Consider the following 18,703-nt stretch of genomic DNA (forward strand, 5'->3'; position numbering starts at 1 on the left):
ATGACACCAACAACCAGGTGAGTTAGCCCAGCAGGGAATACCACCTTCCACCTTAAGAATGAACTGAGATTCTAGCAAACACCTGTTCTCTTTCTTTGATGAGAGAACAGGATGCTATATCCCACCCATCCTTGCCATTAGATATGGTAAATCCTCTCAGTCAGAATGTGCATGGTGGATAGAGTGCCCCCTCCAGGCCTGGCTGATGAGAACCTCCCAGAGCCATGCCTCCCTGCTGCTGCTGGGGCTGGCCGGGCCACTGACCCCCTGGGTGATCTGGGAAGCTGCAGTCAGCCCGGGGCCTCTAAATGACCACATGGAGGACAGCTACTTTGACACTCCGAACAGTTGCTCAGAACCGTTCCTGGAATAGGAAGTAAACTCCTATTGTGTTGAATCACTGAAATCTTGAAGCCCATGTGTAACTGTAACCCAGCATACCCTAATGAATACCTTGAGGCTTGGAAAAGATAAATAACTTGTCCAAAAATATCAACAACCAAAGCCAGAACTAGATTCTATGTTTTAATTACAAATCTTCACACAAGTCTGTGCTGAACTAGCATTCATCAAAGGGTATTTCGCTCAGCTGTCTCCGTTTTGCCTTTTCCACTAGACACCGGCTACTAGGAACCTGCCTAGTGCCAAACCTGGTACATAGTAGGTATCAACATTTTACTTAGCACACACTTCTATAACAAACACTGGGAAAGACTGAAACTCAGTCAGAGCATCTCCAGGGCTGAATCCACAGCCAACCCCCCTGGAAGCCCAGCAAACAGCAGAGCTCTGCTTCACTAGAAATTCACTTTTTCAGAGTTGCTGATTCAGATCTCTGCTGAATGCTTTTTTGTACAACTCTATTCATCTATGATAACATTCATTTTCTATAGAAAAGGCATAGAAAGCAGTAAAGTGGGGTTTTTGTGTGTATGTGTGTGTGTGTGCAGCACTGCCCCAAACATGGATCCAAACCGTGACGAGGAGACACCAGCTTCCTGTAACCGTTTCTCTTTTCTAAGGCAGCAACTCCAACCTTTGGAGTGTGACACCCAATTTGCTGGTTTGGATTTTGTGGCACTTGGTCCCTCCCCTCCTCCAAACTCAACTGAAACTGCTGTGTTCTGCATTTTCGTTTTTCGTTTGAAACATACGGTTGAGAATTCTGTGCCAGCCTTTGAGACAACTGGAGGCACCCTGGGGTGCTGTAAAACCAAGGGTGGGAATTACTGATCTAATGAAGAAAAAAGGTGCAGGGAAAACTAGAGTATCAGCATCTCCCAAAACTGCAGCATGATCCACACAATGCTGCCGCCCAAGTGCAGTCACTGCTCACACTCAATTTCAAGGTTAGAGCAGGTTAAAAACACCTTGCAGGACTCCCGGCTCCCCGCTCTGCTCCCTGCAGACATCTGTCCTGTTCCAAGACATCTCCCATGGCAGTTCCCAGGGCACCTATAATCCTGAGTCACACACATGTATTTTTGTACTAGCAATAGCACCTTCAAAGGTAGGTAAACAGCACAAGTAAAGCAAAAATATCATCCCTGGCTTCAAGGAGTTGGTAGTCTAGGCAAGAAGATAAGACACATGCATTGTATGCCTCTCATGTGTCACAGAGAAGATCCAAGTGTATATAGAAATAGAATCCCATCTCCTCTTAGAATCTGCTGTATGTCTAGGCTGCTATTAGGTGGACCAACAGTTAGGGACCCTACCTCAACCACAGTGACTCCTTTTTTTTTTTTTTTTTTTAATTTTTAAAATGTTTTTATTAATTTTCAAGAGACAGGGTCCGAGAAGGGGAGGGACAGAGAGAGATAAGAACCTGAAGCAGGCTCCTGGCTCTGAGCTACCAGCACAGAGCCCGACATGGGGCTCAAACCCATGAACTGCGAGACCATGACCCGAGCCAAAGTCAATGCTAAGCCAACTGAGCCACCCCAGGCGCCCCTCACAGTGACTCCTTAAGCCCTCAAATACATAAGACATTTTGGCAGAGAAAGACCATGTAACCCCTTGTTAGTAGCTGAACCCAGGCCCACACCCTAGCGTGGAGGTCTGGCAAGATGAGCTGGACCAGAGATGTAGACTGAAGTAGGTCTAAGTGGGGTCTGTGTGTTTCAAGCATGAACACTCACAAACTCTGGCCTGGAATCTTGCCACATTTATTTGGGCTGCAAAGAGCAAGGACACAGAAGCAGGGCTTGCTCCAGTCCCCAGTGCATAGGTTGGGAACACAGCAGGCAGCATCTAGACATGGGACATAAACCTAGAGACAGCACCGCACCCCAGAGGGTGCTGACCGGCTCTTCACCAGAGTGTTAATTCCAAAGAAGGATTGGCTGCCTCAATCCCAACTGACCCCCTCCTAGGGTCCTTCTGGGAACCACTGATGTGACTTTGTCTCACACTGCTGCTTTCAACATTTCTCCATCAAAATCTTTACAACCTTCTGATTGACACATTCCCATACACCAGTCGTTATAAGGGGCCCCTTTTGGAGAAAGTCCAGTCCCTTGCCTCCCAGTACCACCAAGAGAGGCATGAAAGGAGAAGGGGGTGGGGTGGCTGGGATGTGGACCTTGCTGGTCACCTGGCAAGAGAGGGCCTACATTGCAAGTCCAAGATTTATTCCTACCAGTCACTCAGGATGCTTTGAGAGTCCTGCTTGTGCTGCTGAAGATCAGCTGGGAAGACCCGCAGCTTAGGTGGTGTGGTATGGACCTCCCTGTACGGAAACCCAGCCCAGGCTGAACTAGTTACATGGAAGGATCTGGTTCCAAGTAGGTCTCTCGAATCTTGGGGACTGTATGGTACCAGAATAAGCATCTAATCATTTTACAGTAGCCCCTCCCCATTATCTGTGGTTTCACTTTTCATCGTTTCAGTTACCCACAGTCAACTGTGTCTGGAAGCACATCATCTTCCTTATGACTTATGATCAGAAGGTCAACAGTGAGTTGATGCTACATCACACACCTGCATCTTATACCCCACTCCATTTCATCACCGTAGGCATTTTAACATCTACTATGATCACAGGAAGGGCAAGTGCGGCACAATAAGGTATTCTGAGAGAGAGAAACTATATTCACATAACTTTTATTACTGTATGTTATAATTGTTTTATTTTACTCTTAGTTACTATGTTAGTTGCTTACTGTGACTGTAAGTGAATGAATTTAATACATTAAATTTTATCATAAGTGTGTATGTATAGGAAAACACATGGTATATATACAAGTTTAAAACTCTCTAAGGTTCCAGGCATCCACTGGGGGTCCTGGAACATATGGACTACTGTATTTGCTAAGATATTGAGCTATGACCTGAAATAAATCTGTGTGAAATGAGAAAATAGAAAGAGAAAGATGATCCTTTTCGAATTGCCAGTCAGAGTTTAGTTTACAAAATCACAGGTTAGTAATAGGAATGGCAATCATCAGGCTCCTTGGTCACAGGCACATTCCCAAATAAATGATATTAACAAGTATTGTACTGAGCTCACTGCTGGCAGCCATCACTCCAGCATGTAACACTTCAATAATCTGTATCCTTTTATCATGGCAAGAAAAACCACAAACACACCAGGGAAAGGAGCTCACCCAGGGAGTAGCCCATGATCTGGCTCTGTGGCAGACAGATAATTGCCCTCAAAGATGGCCACACCTAATTACCAAGACCTGTGTACATGTTCCCTTACATGGCAAAGGGGACTTTGCAGATGTGATCAAGTTGAGCATTTGGGGAGTAATTTTCTGGGTGGGGCCAATGTCATCATCAGGGTCCTCATAAGGAAGAGGCAGGAGGGTCAGAGTCAGGAGAAGTTATAAGGGAAACAGGTCGGAGTGATGTAGAGCCATGAGCAAAGAAAGGAAGTAGCCTCAAAACGCTAGAACATGCAAGAAAACAGATTCCCCTCTAGAGCTTCTAGAAGGAAGCCCTGTCTTGCCACACAGACCAACCATTATAACTTCCAGGAATCTGCAGTCACACAATACCACCTCCATGCTTTGTGTCTTATAAATTCATAGCAGAGAAAATTCTATGCAATATCATCTCCAGGTCTGATCTTGAGCAGAAACAGCCTTTGTGGACATGGAGTCATGTGGCTAAGCATCCACTATAACATGGCCAGGAAGGTAGTTTTTCTAGTTAACTCAATGTTCTGTTCAGTCAGTCTTCCCAAGGAAGACCTGACTAGAAAGAACTGGGACACCTAGCTCCACTCACAAACAGGACTCTGGGCTTCAGAAGGAGGGCTCTGAGATTCACCGTTATATCTCCTAGGGACTTCTGATTCTCTCACTCAAGAGGGCAAAAGTACACATTGCATGGCAAACATAGCTGGTCTTGCTCTGATGACCAAGGTCAGAGCCTTCAATAACAACACTGAAAGAGGTAATATCTGCAGACACACTGGCTCAGAGAGGTTGGTCACAGTGGGCTGGCCAACCAGCCTTCTAGAGCGCCACGCCGGATTCTGCCTTTTGGTCAAAGGCCCTGGAGCTCCTAGAGCAAACCAGCCATTCGAGGCCAAAACATAACAGCACATCGGCCCCCACCCCTACCCGGGACAAAGCCTGCAAACCTCATCTCTGTTGTGAACCTTCCAGGATATGGCTCCAAGGACTTCCTACTCAGCAGGCACCTGTGGACCAAGGAGTTAATGCAGGAAACAAGACAGCCTAGAAGGCTTCATCATGGAATTAAAGTTATCAAAGATAATATGGTCACGATGAGGCCTAACACTTTCATTTTAGCTCAGTGAAACTGATTTTAGGCTTCTGACTTCCAGAACTACAATAAACGTAAGTTGTTCCAACCCACCCAGTTGATGGCAATTTGTTACAGCAGCAATAGGAGGCGAACACACACACAATTTCCTCCACCCTCCTGTGGGCAGGATAGACACGCAGCAAAGCTCACTGAGGAGCAACTGACCTACACCCTCACCTTCATGTCACATCAGAGACATGTCCCCCTAAGCAGACTGACTGAGATCCTCGGTGAGGAAGTGGGGGTGGCCGATTCAGCCTCTGAGGAACCTCCAATCTGCATGACCAAGCTCCTTCTCCCTGGTGTCTCTGTCCACTGGCTGGCCTCACCCCCACCAGTCCTTTCCTCCTGCTGCAGGGAGAGTGGCCTGCTGTAACACAGCTGTGGCCCCTCACCCACACTTCTTTAATGAAACCACAGGCCAGATCAAATCACCTTGGAAGATAAACTATTTGTTTTTGAAAAACCAAAAAAAAAAATTAAAAACTAAAATCTCCTATAAAATAGGAGTCTATGTGTTAAAGTTAAGAGATTATCCTAGACTCTTGGATGCAAATTATTTTTATATCATCTGGGTTTTAGAAAAGGTCAGTCAGTAAGCCCTTTGCCATTTCCTCCGGCCAAGGACCACTCTGTCTTCTGCAATTTAGTCCTAACTGAAACAGGTCCAGGCAGGGGGAAGGACCAAGCCCCAGGATAAGTTGCAAGGAAAATTGACTGTTGATCTTCTCTAGCACACTTAACTACAGTAACAAGTTCCTCAAACAAGTTCTAGAAACAGATCAATTTCTTCTCCTTGACATATTGCTTTTATTCCTAGTGATGGAGTTCTGGAGAACTCTCATCCTCTGTGCATTCCTACCTACTATTCTTGCATAGCCATTAAACCTAGAAGCATAAGGTCCAGCTTTGGAAGAATAATGTGGTTGAAGAAAAACAACCCCAAGGTCAAAAATAATTTTACCAAATAACACAATTGTTTTGCTGCCTTTTTTTGAAAACAGTTACAGAGATACAAATTCATAATTTATGGTAACATTTGCCTACATCTGATTTTGCTCCCACCTCATTTCCCTCACACCTCCAGGCACTGCTCCCTGCCACAGTCTTAACCTCTGCACTCCCAGCTGCCCTGGCTTCTCCTTCATGCCACCTCCTCCTCAGCCCTAAAGTACGTGGATCAACCCACTTAACGAGCAAGGAAGGAGAGCAGAGATGCTAGAAATTGGGCTGGAAATGATGGGAATTTCTTTGGTTGAAGAAGCAGCAAAGGGGTAGCGAACCCTCCTGTATTAAGGAGAGTGTCTTAATAGTTCATCCAACATGACATTATTATTTATACACAGACTGCCCCTCCAGGGCAGGGACATGCCTCATTCCTCTTTCTTTTTGAGGACCAGGCAGAAGGCTTCACACACACAACAGATGCTTGCTAAATAAATAGACACTGAAAAGATAAAGGAAAAAGTGAATGAAGGAAAGACCTGAGCACGTGGCAGAACATGTTCTCCGCCCCCGTCCCCAGTCTCCGGTTGGGAGAAGATCTTACCCCCTTATACATGAAGTATCTGTTTATCCTGGCAAGATACTGGACAATACAGAGAGTCATAAAGAAAAATTCTCCAAGGTGACTCTTCACAAATGAAAATCTTGACTTTTTTGTTCTATTATACTTCTATATTACTTCAATATTTATCTTGTTTATTTTTTGCAAATTATAATCCAACAGTACATACCCTTTTAATACCTTGTTATTTTCCCCCATAAGAACATATTGTCAACAATTTTCCATTTCAATAAACATACTATACAGCAACGTTTTAAACAGATGCTTAGTATGTTATAGCATGGATGGACCATGAATATTTTGGTCAATTCTTTTTAGTAATTTTAAAATATTTTATTATGATGACTGGTGCTTTGATAAATATTTTACATTTATTTTAAATTATTCAAAATTAACTTCTGGGGCACCTGCGTGGCTCAGTTGGTTAAGCATCCAACTTTTGATTTCAGCTCAGGTCATGATCTCAGGTGAGATCAAGCCCCAGGTCGGGTTCTGCACTGGGTGTGCAATCTGCTTCAGGTTCCCCCTCTCCCTGTCCCTCCTCAGCTCCCACACCTGTGCATTCTGAGGAAATAAAACTAGGGCTTGTAGGTGGCTCAGTCGGTTAAGCAGCTGACTCTGGATTTTGGCTCAGGTTATGATCTCACCATTCTGAGTTGGAGCCCTGTATCGGGCTCTGCACTGACAGTGCAGAGCCTGCTTGGGATCCTCTCACTCTGTAACTCCCCCACTTGGGTGCACTCTCTCTATAAATAAATAAACAAACAAATAAATAAATAAATAAAATCAACAAACTTTAAGAAAATAAAATTAACTTTTGAATAGAAAGAGTATTTCTAAAATTCAAGTAACATATAACAATACAACGATCATCCATGTAAATTAGTTTTAACTTCTATATAAAGACTTTTTTTTGTAACTTCTTTTTGCTTATGTTCCTGAGAATGTAACAGCAATGCTATCACATGTAAATGTAATTCATTCATTTCCCATGTGGTACCCTATTCTAGATCTACTATATCTATATCTACTCCCTACCCACATATCTACTATCTGTCTATCTACCCATCTAGGTATCTTCTATATATCACTAGATAGATCACTACAGTATCACAATAGACTCTATAGAGATCACTATTAACTATACTGCAATTTACTTATACATTCTTCTGTTGCTAGACCTTTAAATTCTGGTTTTAAACTATTACAGACAAAGCTTCTAGAACTTTCTTTTTATGTCTCCCAGCAGAAATGTACAAGGTTATATACTCTTTAAGAATACATATTTGGGAGCAGAATGTCTAGTCTAGGTCCTGGTTGATGAGCACTATCAGCCACACTCAGACCCAACTGTTTTTCAAATGAATTATACCAAATGTATTCTCACCAGTAGTTTATTAGAACCCTATTTTTCTTCAAGATGGCAATTGCTCTTTCTGGTCCCTTGTTTTCTGTATATATTTAATAAGTAGCTTGTTAAATTATAACACATGCACACATACACCTGATAGAAAGTTAATATACTTATCATTTGAGGTGAGAATAAACTGTAACATTGAGCTTTCTTATCCATTAGTTTGATGTTTAATAAATTGTCACAACCTTTTTTTATGAATGTCTTACGTATTTTAATTATATTGATTCTTAGAAGCTTTCTCTTTTTGATTCCAGTGATTTTTAATATCTTTAAAATTACAATTTCTCCTTGTTGCTGTTATATATACACCATATTGTATTTGTATTTTAATTTTGTGTTTAACGACCTTATTAAAATACATTAGCTAATCCTAGTAATTTATTCACAAAGCTTTTGGCTTTTCTATAAAACCCCATAATTTGTGAATAATCAGAGTTTTGTTTCTTCCTTTCCGATCTTCATACTGTTTTTTTCTTTTCCTTAGCTTACTGCACTTTCTAGGACCTCCAGTGCAATGTTCAGTAGAAGGGACAGGACAGGCATCTTTATCTTATCATCTCAAAGGGAATGTTTCAATACATAAACATGCTTTTTTAAGAAACATCTGAGGACAAATGAAAAGCACCACATGCCTTTAACCCTAAAGCATTTATTTCCTAAGATCAAAACATCCTTCAATAGTAAAACTGTAAAAATGAGTATTGCTACAATACTATTACCTACTCCACAGCCCATATTAAAATGTTGTCAATTGCCCCAATAGTGTTCTTTAGAGCTACTTTACTTTCCTAGTACAACAATCAACCCAGGCTCACAGATGGCATTCAGTTGTTAAGCTTCCTTAGTTTCATTTTATCTGAAATGGTTCCTCAGCCTTTCTGTGTGTTTCTTGATCTTCTGATTTTTCAAGAGTATAGTCAAGTTGTTTTGTAGAATATCCCTCAACCTGGAATTGACTATTGTTTCCTTGTGATAAGACTCAAGAATGTTATACATTTTTCACAAAATACCACAGAGTTGACATTTTGTTCCTCTCAGTACATCATATCAGGCACGTGATGCTGGATTGTCCCAGTATTGGTGATGTTAGCTTTTTTTAAATGTTTGTTCGTTTGTTTGTTTATTGAGAGAAACAGAACATGAGCAGGGGAAGGGCAGAGAGAGAGGGAGACACAGAATATGGGGCAGGCTTAGAGCCTGACATGGGGCTCAAGCTCATGAACCCTGAGATCATGACCTGAGCTGAAGCCGTATGCTTAACTGACCAAGCCACCCAGGTGCTCTGTGATGTTAGCTTTAATCTTTTAAGGTGGTATCCAGCAAGTGACTCCAATGTAGAGGTAGTATTTTCCCTTTGTAATTAAAAACTTGTTGGTGAAGAAGTACTTTCAGAATATGGCGATATTTTGTTCATCAAATTTTGACTACTGGTTGTCAGTAGCCACTGGTGACTATTTTAACACTGGCATTTCTTCCATATTTCTTACCTGGCATTGTAAAGAGCTTTCCTTTATCTCCACTTGCCATTTATATAAGAATGAACTCATGAAGCCCTACTTTATTCACTGCGTTCTAATCCCGTTCCAGTTATCTTTTCTTGCTCAACCAATCATTCAAAAGTCTAGTGGCTTGAGGCAACACTTACTTTATTACGCTCAGTTTCTGTGGGCTAAGAGTCTGGGAAGGACTAACTCTGACTGAAGGACTCACTGTGTGGCTGAAGTCAGGTAAGAGCCAGAGTTGTAGGAGTGAGGAACCAGTCAGCTGAGGGCTTGCTCCCTCCCTCCCTCCCTCTCCCTCTCTCTCTCTCATCATGCAGTCTCAGAGACTCTACATGTGGTCTTCCCATGCTGGCACATTTGGGTCCCCTCACAAGATGGTGACTTCAAGGAAGTCAGACTATTTACACAACAGTTCAGGGCTTCAGTGTGAGTGATCCAGCCAGCAAGGGTAAAGATTCATCACTTTTCAAGCCAAAACTTAGAAAGCATACAGCATCAATTCTGTCATAGTCACAAAGCTACCCAGAGTCAAGGTGAGGGAAACACATCCCATTGAAGGAAGAAGCTTCAAAGTCCCATTGCGAGAAGATGTATAATGAGAGACACTCTTGTGGTCATCTTTAAAAAATACAATCTGCTACGTTCCATACTCTGAGCACAAGAACTCACATCCTTTCCATAACCACACATGCAATGCTCTTCCTAGCATTCCCCAGGAGGTTAGTGCACCAGCACAAAACCCAGGATCTTGATTCCTGAATTAGGTCCAGGTTCAGATCAGGCTCCTCAGGTAAGATTTCTTGGGTTCAGTGTCTTGAGTCCAAGTACTGTTCCTCTTAATCGGAAGATGTGCAAACAAAGAAAATACATACACTGCTCCCCCCATACATAACTTATGGGATAGGCAGAGAATAATATGTAGAAATATTTCCATTTTAAAAAGGTAGAAAACATGAGGCACATTTCAACTGATGATCCACACCAGTTCTGAAATCCAGCAGGTACCTGGTTCCCAGCTCCCCGATTAAGGACTCAGGTCTACTGCGCAGGAATAATTCTCCATGGCTCTCGTCCCCACCCTCTGAAGCATCCTTCTTTTTCATAAAAATTAGCCTATATTTATAGTTAAAAGTTCTCTCAGCCTGCTTCTTACCCATAGAAGTTAGGGCATTCAGGAGTCTCTTCATTTTATACTGCCTCTGTCTCTTTAATTCCAAACTTGTATAATGCTTTAAAAAAAAACAACGGTGAGTTCTTAATATATCAGTTTATAGTGTCCTATATGATGGCTAATTTTACATGTATCAATTCGGCTGATCACTACAGTAACCAGGTAGTGGGTCCAACATTTTTCTAGATGTTTCTGTAAATGTGTTTTTTTTTTTTTGTAAAGATGTTTTTGAAAGAGATTAACATTTAAATTGGTGAACTTCAAGAAAAGCCGACTATCCTGTATAATGTGGTGGGCTTCATCCAATCAGGTGAAGGTCTGACTAGCACGAAAACTCATCTCCCCTGAGCAAGAAGAAATTCTGTGAGCAGACTCAAACTGCAGTTCATTCCTGTATCTCCAGCCAGCTAGACTGCTTAATTAGATTTTGGACTTGCCAGACTTCATAATCATGTGACTCAATTCCTTAAATCTCCTTCGACATAACAGTCTGTTGGTTCTGCTTATGTAGAGAAGCCTGAGTAATAGGTACTCTTTCAGACAAAAGCCGATCCCACAAACCTCTTCAAAGTGAACTCTTCTGGATCTTGGGCCCCCTGTGAAGTTGCTAGAGGGCCATCTTCTTAAGATACTCAAAGCCTTGTTGCTCAACAGAAAGGCACACCCCTAAGAGCTTTAGATGACTTTTCTCCCTTGGTATGAAAGGTCTTGTTACCTTAAATTTTTCTCAGGTTTTAAAAAAGAATATTACAGATGCTCCATGAATTTGATCTTTGCCCTGAAATCTTTTTTTAATGTGACCACTTTTTGCCATTTTGAGAAGTTACAAATGAGAAGCAGTTTTGTTTTCAAAGGTGGTGAGTCCTGACTGCTTTGTATTTAACAGCTTGCACCTTTGCTCCCGTCTCCTATTTCATCAAAACCCAGAAGCAGCCTGGGGCAGGGGAGAGGGGGGACTTTCAATATTCTGTCTGATCATCTGTTGAGTTGGATCACTGAGTTCACTTGGTATATTTCCCATTATTTTATTCTTTTATGTATTTATTTTTAAATATTTATTTTTGAGAGGGAGAAAGAATGTGCATGATGGAGGGAGGAGCAGAGAGAGAGGGGGACAGAGGACCCAAAGCAGGCTCCAGGCTCGGTGCTGACAGAAGAGAGCCCGATGTGGGGCTCGAACCCATGAACTGTGAGGCCATGACCTGAGCTGAAGTCAGATGCTCAACTGACTAAGCCACCCAGGTGCCCCTCCCGTTATTTTATTGTAACGGTCACAATATGACCAAACTATCCACTACCCCAGTTAAGGGTCCTCTTCTACCCAAATCTTATTAACATTCTCCTTTACTGTCTTCAAGCTCTCAATGAAAGCCTCCTCAGGACTTTTTTGGTTTCTGCTAACACTCTCACACAGACCCTTCAAGCTCTTACCAGTAATCTTTTCAAAGCCCTTTCTGCTTCTTCCTACCTTCCAAAGCCACTGTTACATGCTTTGATTTTTTGTTACGGTGTCGTTCCATATCCAGGTCCTGAAATCTACTGTGATTATCTATTGCTATGCAACAAATCATAACAAAACATAGTGACTTCTAACAAGCATTTCATTATTTCTGTATTATATTCTGTATTTCTGTAGGCCAGAGATTTGGCAAAGCAGCAGCTGGGTGGTTTTAATTCAGGGGCTCTTAAGGTAGTTGTAGTCAGAGCGGGGCTGAAGCAGGTAGGGGCGAATGCAGCATTATTCTTTGGTCATGTGTTCACAGGGTCCCTCCACATGGACTAGTTTAAGCTTCCTGATAATAGAGTGACCTCAGGGCAGTTACACAGTTTACATGTTAGCTCAGGGCTCTGGCATAAGGTAGAAACTACCCTGCCTTTAAGATCTGGCCTCAGAAGTCACATAGCATCACTTCCATACCCATAAGCCCACCCAGATTCAGGGAGAGGGACATAAACCATGCTTGTCAAAGAGAAGGGTGTTCAGGGAACATTGGAAGAATATGTACAATGGGAAATACTATTATACCTGTCTTTGGAAAATTCAGTCTGCTACAAACCACTACTATCATCTTTTTTCTTTCTTTAGACCCAAATTGTCCAGATGTGGCTCCTTGGAGCCCTTTAGAGCTATTACATCCTTTTGACAAGTCGCCATGATTGTCTGAGCACTGCCTTACTCTCTGGAACAACATAATGTTTCAGATTTACCGTGTACTTTTTCATCAAGAAGCCTTCTTTCCTTTTAGCAGAGAAACGGGGGGTTAAAAGTTTCCATTGCTGTCAGAGCATCAGGTTTGTGACCCGTCTCAGCAAAGCTGGAGAGGTCATACATGCACACCCACACTATAACTTCTTACTAATACTTCTAATTCCAGTCCAACAACACAGGGTACCCCAGACCTTCCTCATTCCCTACCTGTAACACCCTTCCCTAAGGGAGTTATCATTATATTCAATACGTTGACTCATGTGTCTGCTATTGGACTTTTAAAATTATGTTTCATTCAGTTAAATTAATTCCCCTCTATGCTGGTGTTCCTTTTCTAATAACTTTCTGTACGAATGAATATTAGATTTTTCAAATTCTTTCCCTACATCTAATTCTAGGATCATCTGACTTTTCTGCTTAAAACAGTTGCTGTGATAAAATATAACAGGACCTTTCTAGTGGCAATCCAACTTCTGTTTTCAGGAGAAACCCAAATTACTGTAGTTCATTATCTTTTACTAACACACTACTAAATTCATTTTGCTAGTTTTTTCCTTAAGACTTTCACAACTATGTTTAAAACCTGCCTTTCCTACCATTCCTGCAGCATTTGGGCATCAGGGGTATTCGAGTCTCATATGTATCCCCCTTTTCCTCCACCCTGGAATCGCTCATGGGGGATTAATATTGTTAGTCCTTGAATGTTTGTTAACACCCAGGGGTATCTGGACCTGGTATCCTCTTTGTGGGGATATTTCTAGTTAAAAGTCTGATTCTATTTTTTTTTTCTGTATGCAGCGTTTTATTAAGATTGATGGCAAGGTCCGAACCGATATAACCTACCCCGCTGGTTTTATGGATGTCAGCAGCGTTGATAAGACTGGGGAGAATTTCCACCTGATCTATGACACCAAGTGTTGCTTCGCTGTTCATCGGATCACGCCTGAGGAGGCCAAGTCCAAGTTGTGCAAAGTGAGAAAGATCTCTGTGGGAACAGAAGGAATCCCTAATCTGATGACCCATGATGCTCACACCATACGCCATCCCGATCCCCTCACCAAGGTGAATGATAGATACCATTCAGACTGATTTGGAGACGGGAAAGATGACTGATTTCATCAAGTCTGATACTGCGAATCTGTGTATGGTGATCAGAGGGGCTAACCTGGGAAGAATTGGTGTGATCACCAATGGAGAGAGACAGCCTGGTTCTTTTGATGTAGTTCATGTGAAAGATGCCAATGGCAACAGCTTTGCCGCCCTACTCCCCAACACTTTTGTTATTGGTGAAGGCAACAAACCATGGATTTCTCTTCCCCATGGAAAGGGCATCCGCCTCACCATTGCTGAAGAGACTGGTGGCCAAACGGAGCAGTGGGTAAAAGGTCCCTAGGTGACTTCCAATCATGTCACCTAGGGACCTTTTACCTACTGCTCTGTTTGATTCTATTTCTTTAATGATTATAAGGCTAATTGGGTTCTTAATTTCTACTCAAGTTTTGGGAAATTTTATTTTACATTTTTTTTTTTTTTTAGGAATTAGACTATTAGAGCCTTAAAACTGATTGGCAAAGATTCTGTTCTTGTTTTAATGTCTGCAGCTTCAACGATTACCTCTTTTTATTCCTCATATGATGCATTTATTCTCCACCACACCCCGTCTCTCCCCTCCCTCCATCTTTACCGTCCTGCAGAGTTTTGTCAGTTTTATTAGTCCTTTCAAAGAACGAGCATTGTTTATCCTTTCTGCATGCTTGTTGTTTTAATTGCACCCATTTCTTTTTCATGTTGTTCTTTAGTATTTACTTTCTACTGCTTTATTGTGGTTTACTCCACCAGTCTTTACCTACCTTTGTGAGGTATATGTTTAATTCATTAACTTTGGGCCTTTCTTCCATGTTAACGGAAATACTTAAGATGATGGATTTCACTCTAATTTTCACTCTAGCTGCATTCCACAAATTTTAATATGTAATATTTGTTGTTGTTAAGTTAGATTTTTCTCATTTTTTCCCTTCAGCTCATGTATCATGTAGACAAGTATTTAATCTTCAAACACAGGAGAGTATTTCTGGTCCTCTTTAAAAATTTTTTTTTACTTGACTGCATCAAGGGCAGTAACTTTATAACAACTGCTTTATAGGTTAGCTTATGGCAATCCTAAACTTGCTCTGTGCACTTGGGGAAGTGTGGGTTCACCCTGTGTTGTGTGCATTCTGGGTTGTTTCTCCATTCCTCCTAGTTCTTTTCATTTACATCTCATTTGCTCTTAAATCTATCCACTGATTTTTAAATTTTTGCTTACAATTTTGTTTTCTAAGAAATTACATTTGGTTGGGGTGCCTGGGTGGCTCTGTCCATTAAGTGTCTGACTTCTGCTCAGGTTAGGATCGCACAGCTTGTGAGTTCAAGCCCCGCATCAGGCTCTGTGCTGACAGCTCGGAGCCTGGAGCCTGCTTCAGATTCTGTGTCTCCCTCTGCCCCTCCATTGCTCATACTGTGTCTTGTACTCAAAAATAAACAAACATTAAAAAAATAAAAATAAATTACACTTGGTTATTTTCCAAATAATCAAGGCCACTGGTAACAGTCTTACTCTTTGTTTCTGTCCTCAGCTCCATTTTTCATATCTTTGTTTTAATGTTTATTTATATTTGAGACACATAGAGGGTGAGAAGGGGAGGGGCAGAGAGAGGGAATGCAGAATTTGAAGCAGGCTCCAGCCTCTGAGCTGTAAGTACAGAGTCTGACGTGGGTCTTAAACCCACAAATCACAAGATCATGATCTGAGCCTAAGTCGGATGCTTAACCAATGAGCCACCCAGATGCCCCTCCACTTTTTATATTTTATATTATACACTGTTATCTTATTCTTTAATTTGTTAATACCTGAAGTTCTGCTTCTACTGGTTTTCACTTTTGTGCCTTTTTAGTTTTGTTATATTATTTATTTTTGATGGTGAGCTAGTTCATGTTCTGTGGATAGTAACCTGTCAAAATTATTTAAGACCTCTGTCGAAGAAGAATTCTTCTGGACAGGATTTGTATTCGCTTTACTATGTGTCTCAAAGTGCTACCAACCAGGAATTCTTTTAACTAAATTCTGGGCTTAAGGTTTTCTCAGACCAGCCTGTTTCTGAAACAGGTGAAAACCCAGATAGTGACTGTAGTTCTCAAAGGAGAGATTTTGACCCTCTGCCTAGCACCAAAGTTTGAGGGAGGCAATTTTCTTCACTAATTCCGGAGGGAAGACAAGGCACATTTATATCTATTCCACCTTTACACTAAAAATGTAGCTTTTTGCAGTCCGAGTTTATGTGAAGGGGGTTTCCTAATAAGACGACAAATCTTAGAATTGGCTCCTGTCCACCATCTCTCTTGAGGTTGTAAGAATCAAAAGTCAAGGTCATCCACATTGGCAAATACATTCAAAGCAAAGATAGCTTCAGAGTCTTGACTTTCAGCTTTCACAGAGTTTTTGGGCTCTTGGGAAATCTTCACTTTCCTGTCATCTCAATGAAATCACCACAAGATTATTTCAATGTTTTATCCATCATTTTAAATTGCTTTAAGTGGGAGAGTCAGCCAAGGTAACTAGTCTCCCATATAGCCAGAAACAAAAGCCCACTCAAATAGTTGTCAAGCGTTCACCTTATTATTGCCCACTCTTCCCGAAGTAAAAGATCAATCTAATAACTTAGTTGTGATGAAAGAAAATAACTTGGTCCACTAAATCCACGGCTTTCTAATCTAATTCGTTTCACTGAAGACCTCCTAGTTCTCAGTACTACAGACCTACTGAGAAGACACAATCCCAGCCAAACCCAATCCCAACCCCAACCCCCATGTGGGTGAGTGACAAGCAACAGTGATGGCTAACACGGGGTCTGCTCAGAAGGTTGGCCAGTACTGTGCTAAGCTTGCTGACATGGATTTAATCAATACAACTGCCATACATGATACAATTATTGCTAGCATTTTAGAGGTAAGAAAACTGAGGCACAGAAATTAAGTAATTAAGTAATGAGCCCAGAGTAACACGGCTGGCAAGTGAGATCATACAAACGAGACTGGCTACATCAATTTGCAACACCACACAGAGGTTAGAGAACACAATCGTAGGTGGTTTGCAGTTCTATGAGGAAGGCAAGTAGGATAAAGTCCTCAGGTAATATGGAAGCTAGAAATGTTCTGGAGCAGCCAACTTAAACAGAGAATGGACCATGCGTTTCTTTGCATGATACAGTGATGACTTCCTTGCCCTTGTCTAGAGTGCCCCACATTAAGGGACCATTGCACACTTACAATGTCTGTCCTGCTCTGGATGGGCACATCTCCTCCTCTCTACAAGGAGGGAGCTCACCATCCCCAGGCAGATACTGCTGGCCCTGCTCTCTCACTGTTACTAATGGTGTTTTTCTAAGAAGTCTCCTGGATTTCGCACAGTTCTTCCACAGCAGAGCAGCCAACAAATTGGGAATCGCAGCTCCAGAAGGCAAGGGGTGAGCCACAAGACAATGTCCGGAGCTCTGCAACTCCATTAGAGGTAAGCTGTGTTTGCCCACCTCTTGCCTCTGCTGCTGATGTGGGGGCAAAACCAAGTGTGGGAGTGAGGGTAAATCACATAATGGTTTTTATAAAATGACTAATGGAGAAAGAATGAGAACCCAATAACTACCAATTACAGAAGAGAAATAAAAATAACAAAGCAGAAAATGTACAAAGCAAACAGTTCTGACTATTTTATTAAAATAATACTTTCTATTCAGCAAGCATTAATTCTCCCACACCAGGGCAACGACTGTGGGTCATCTGAATTTTGCACATCAAGAACGTGACAGAGGGAGAGCTAAGAAACCCCTCCAGGTTCTAGGACACGTTGGAGCCCAGATTACAAGTCAGCCATGCTTACTCTCCGGCTGAGATGTCATCTCTCATTACATTCAAAACCAGCTCTGAGAACACACCATGTTTATTATTTTTCTAATACTTATGTGGCTGGTTCTTGAGGAGCCAAGAGAACCTTGGAATCTTTGGAATAAATATATTAAAAAGATACTTTGAAAATGTGTGGGTTTTTTTTTTTTTTAGCTCAGTAGACCAAAATATATAAATCACAACTATTCTGGTCTAGTGAGTACTGTAAATGTATATTTAGATGTAACAAATATCAGCAGGAAATGTCTTTGGAAAGTAATTACTTTATAATATATGTGGAATGTCTTTTAAATACTTAAAGCAACTGATCCATTTTAGAGACCAAACGTACATAAAGAGGCACAAATATTAATTAACAAGCTGGAAACTCACTTGCACATTTACAGCCTAAAGTGAATGTGTACAGATCAAGGCATAAATATCAGAAAAGTAGATTATTTTAATGGAACACTGAACTGCCTAAACTAAAGGACCCACATCTAACACCAGAGGGCTGAGAATGTAAGGATTACTTCAGCCTTCACCCTCAATTCCTCCCCTTGTCACTCTTCCCACATGCTGACACCTAGCTGTACCATGCTGTGATTAATTACAAATCTGGTTGTAAAACAAGCTGAAAACTCAAATGCTTACGAAGGCCACTAAAGTAATTTAGGAAGTATGTTTCTCCTGGGACTTCACCTTGATCTTATTTATCTGTCAAAACTGCATCTGACACTCAGCCTCAGGATCAAGGAGGCACGAGGCAGTAGTGTGGACTGTGGCCAACAGGAGACCATGTGCACTCTCTAAGCCAACGGTTGCTCAGCCCAGCTTGCTGTTGACATGAAGCCATGTGTGCCTAGGATTACCAAAGCAATTCACCTTGTCCTTGGTTTTATTTATTTTAAATTTTCGCTTAATTAAAAAAATTTTTTTAAACACCACTGTTTAACATAGTGTTGGAAGTCCTAGCATCAGCAAACAGACAACAAAAGGAAATAAAAGGCATCAGAATCAACAAAGAAGAAGTGAAACTTTCACTTTTTGCATATGACATGATACTCTACATGGAAAACCCGATCGACTTCACCAGAAACCTTCTAGAACTGATCAGTGAATTCAGTAAAGTTGCAGG

At 41.5% G+C, this 18,703-nt stretch overlaps 1 protein-coding gene and 1 pseudogene across 1 annotated transcript in view; one reads left to right on the top strand and one right to left on the bottom strand.

The window, feature by feature from the left end:
* The window catches only part of FSTL4 (follistatin like 4), a 526,907-nt gene that overhangs the window by 335,003 nt on the left and 173,201 nt on the right, over positions 1-18,703 (bottom strand). The window lies entirely within an intron of this gene.
* On the top strand, positions 13,441-14,041 carry LOC115293975 (annotated as a pseudogene).

This window comes from Suricata suricatta, chromosome 6, assembly GCF_006229205.1.
Source record: "Suricata suricatta isolate VVHF042 chromosome 6, meerkat_22Aug2017_6uvM2_HiC, whole genome shotgun sequence".
NCBI classification, from domain to species: Eukaryota; Metazoa; Chordata; class Mammalia; order Carnivora; family Herpestidae; genus Suricata; species Suricata suricatta.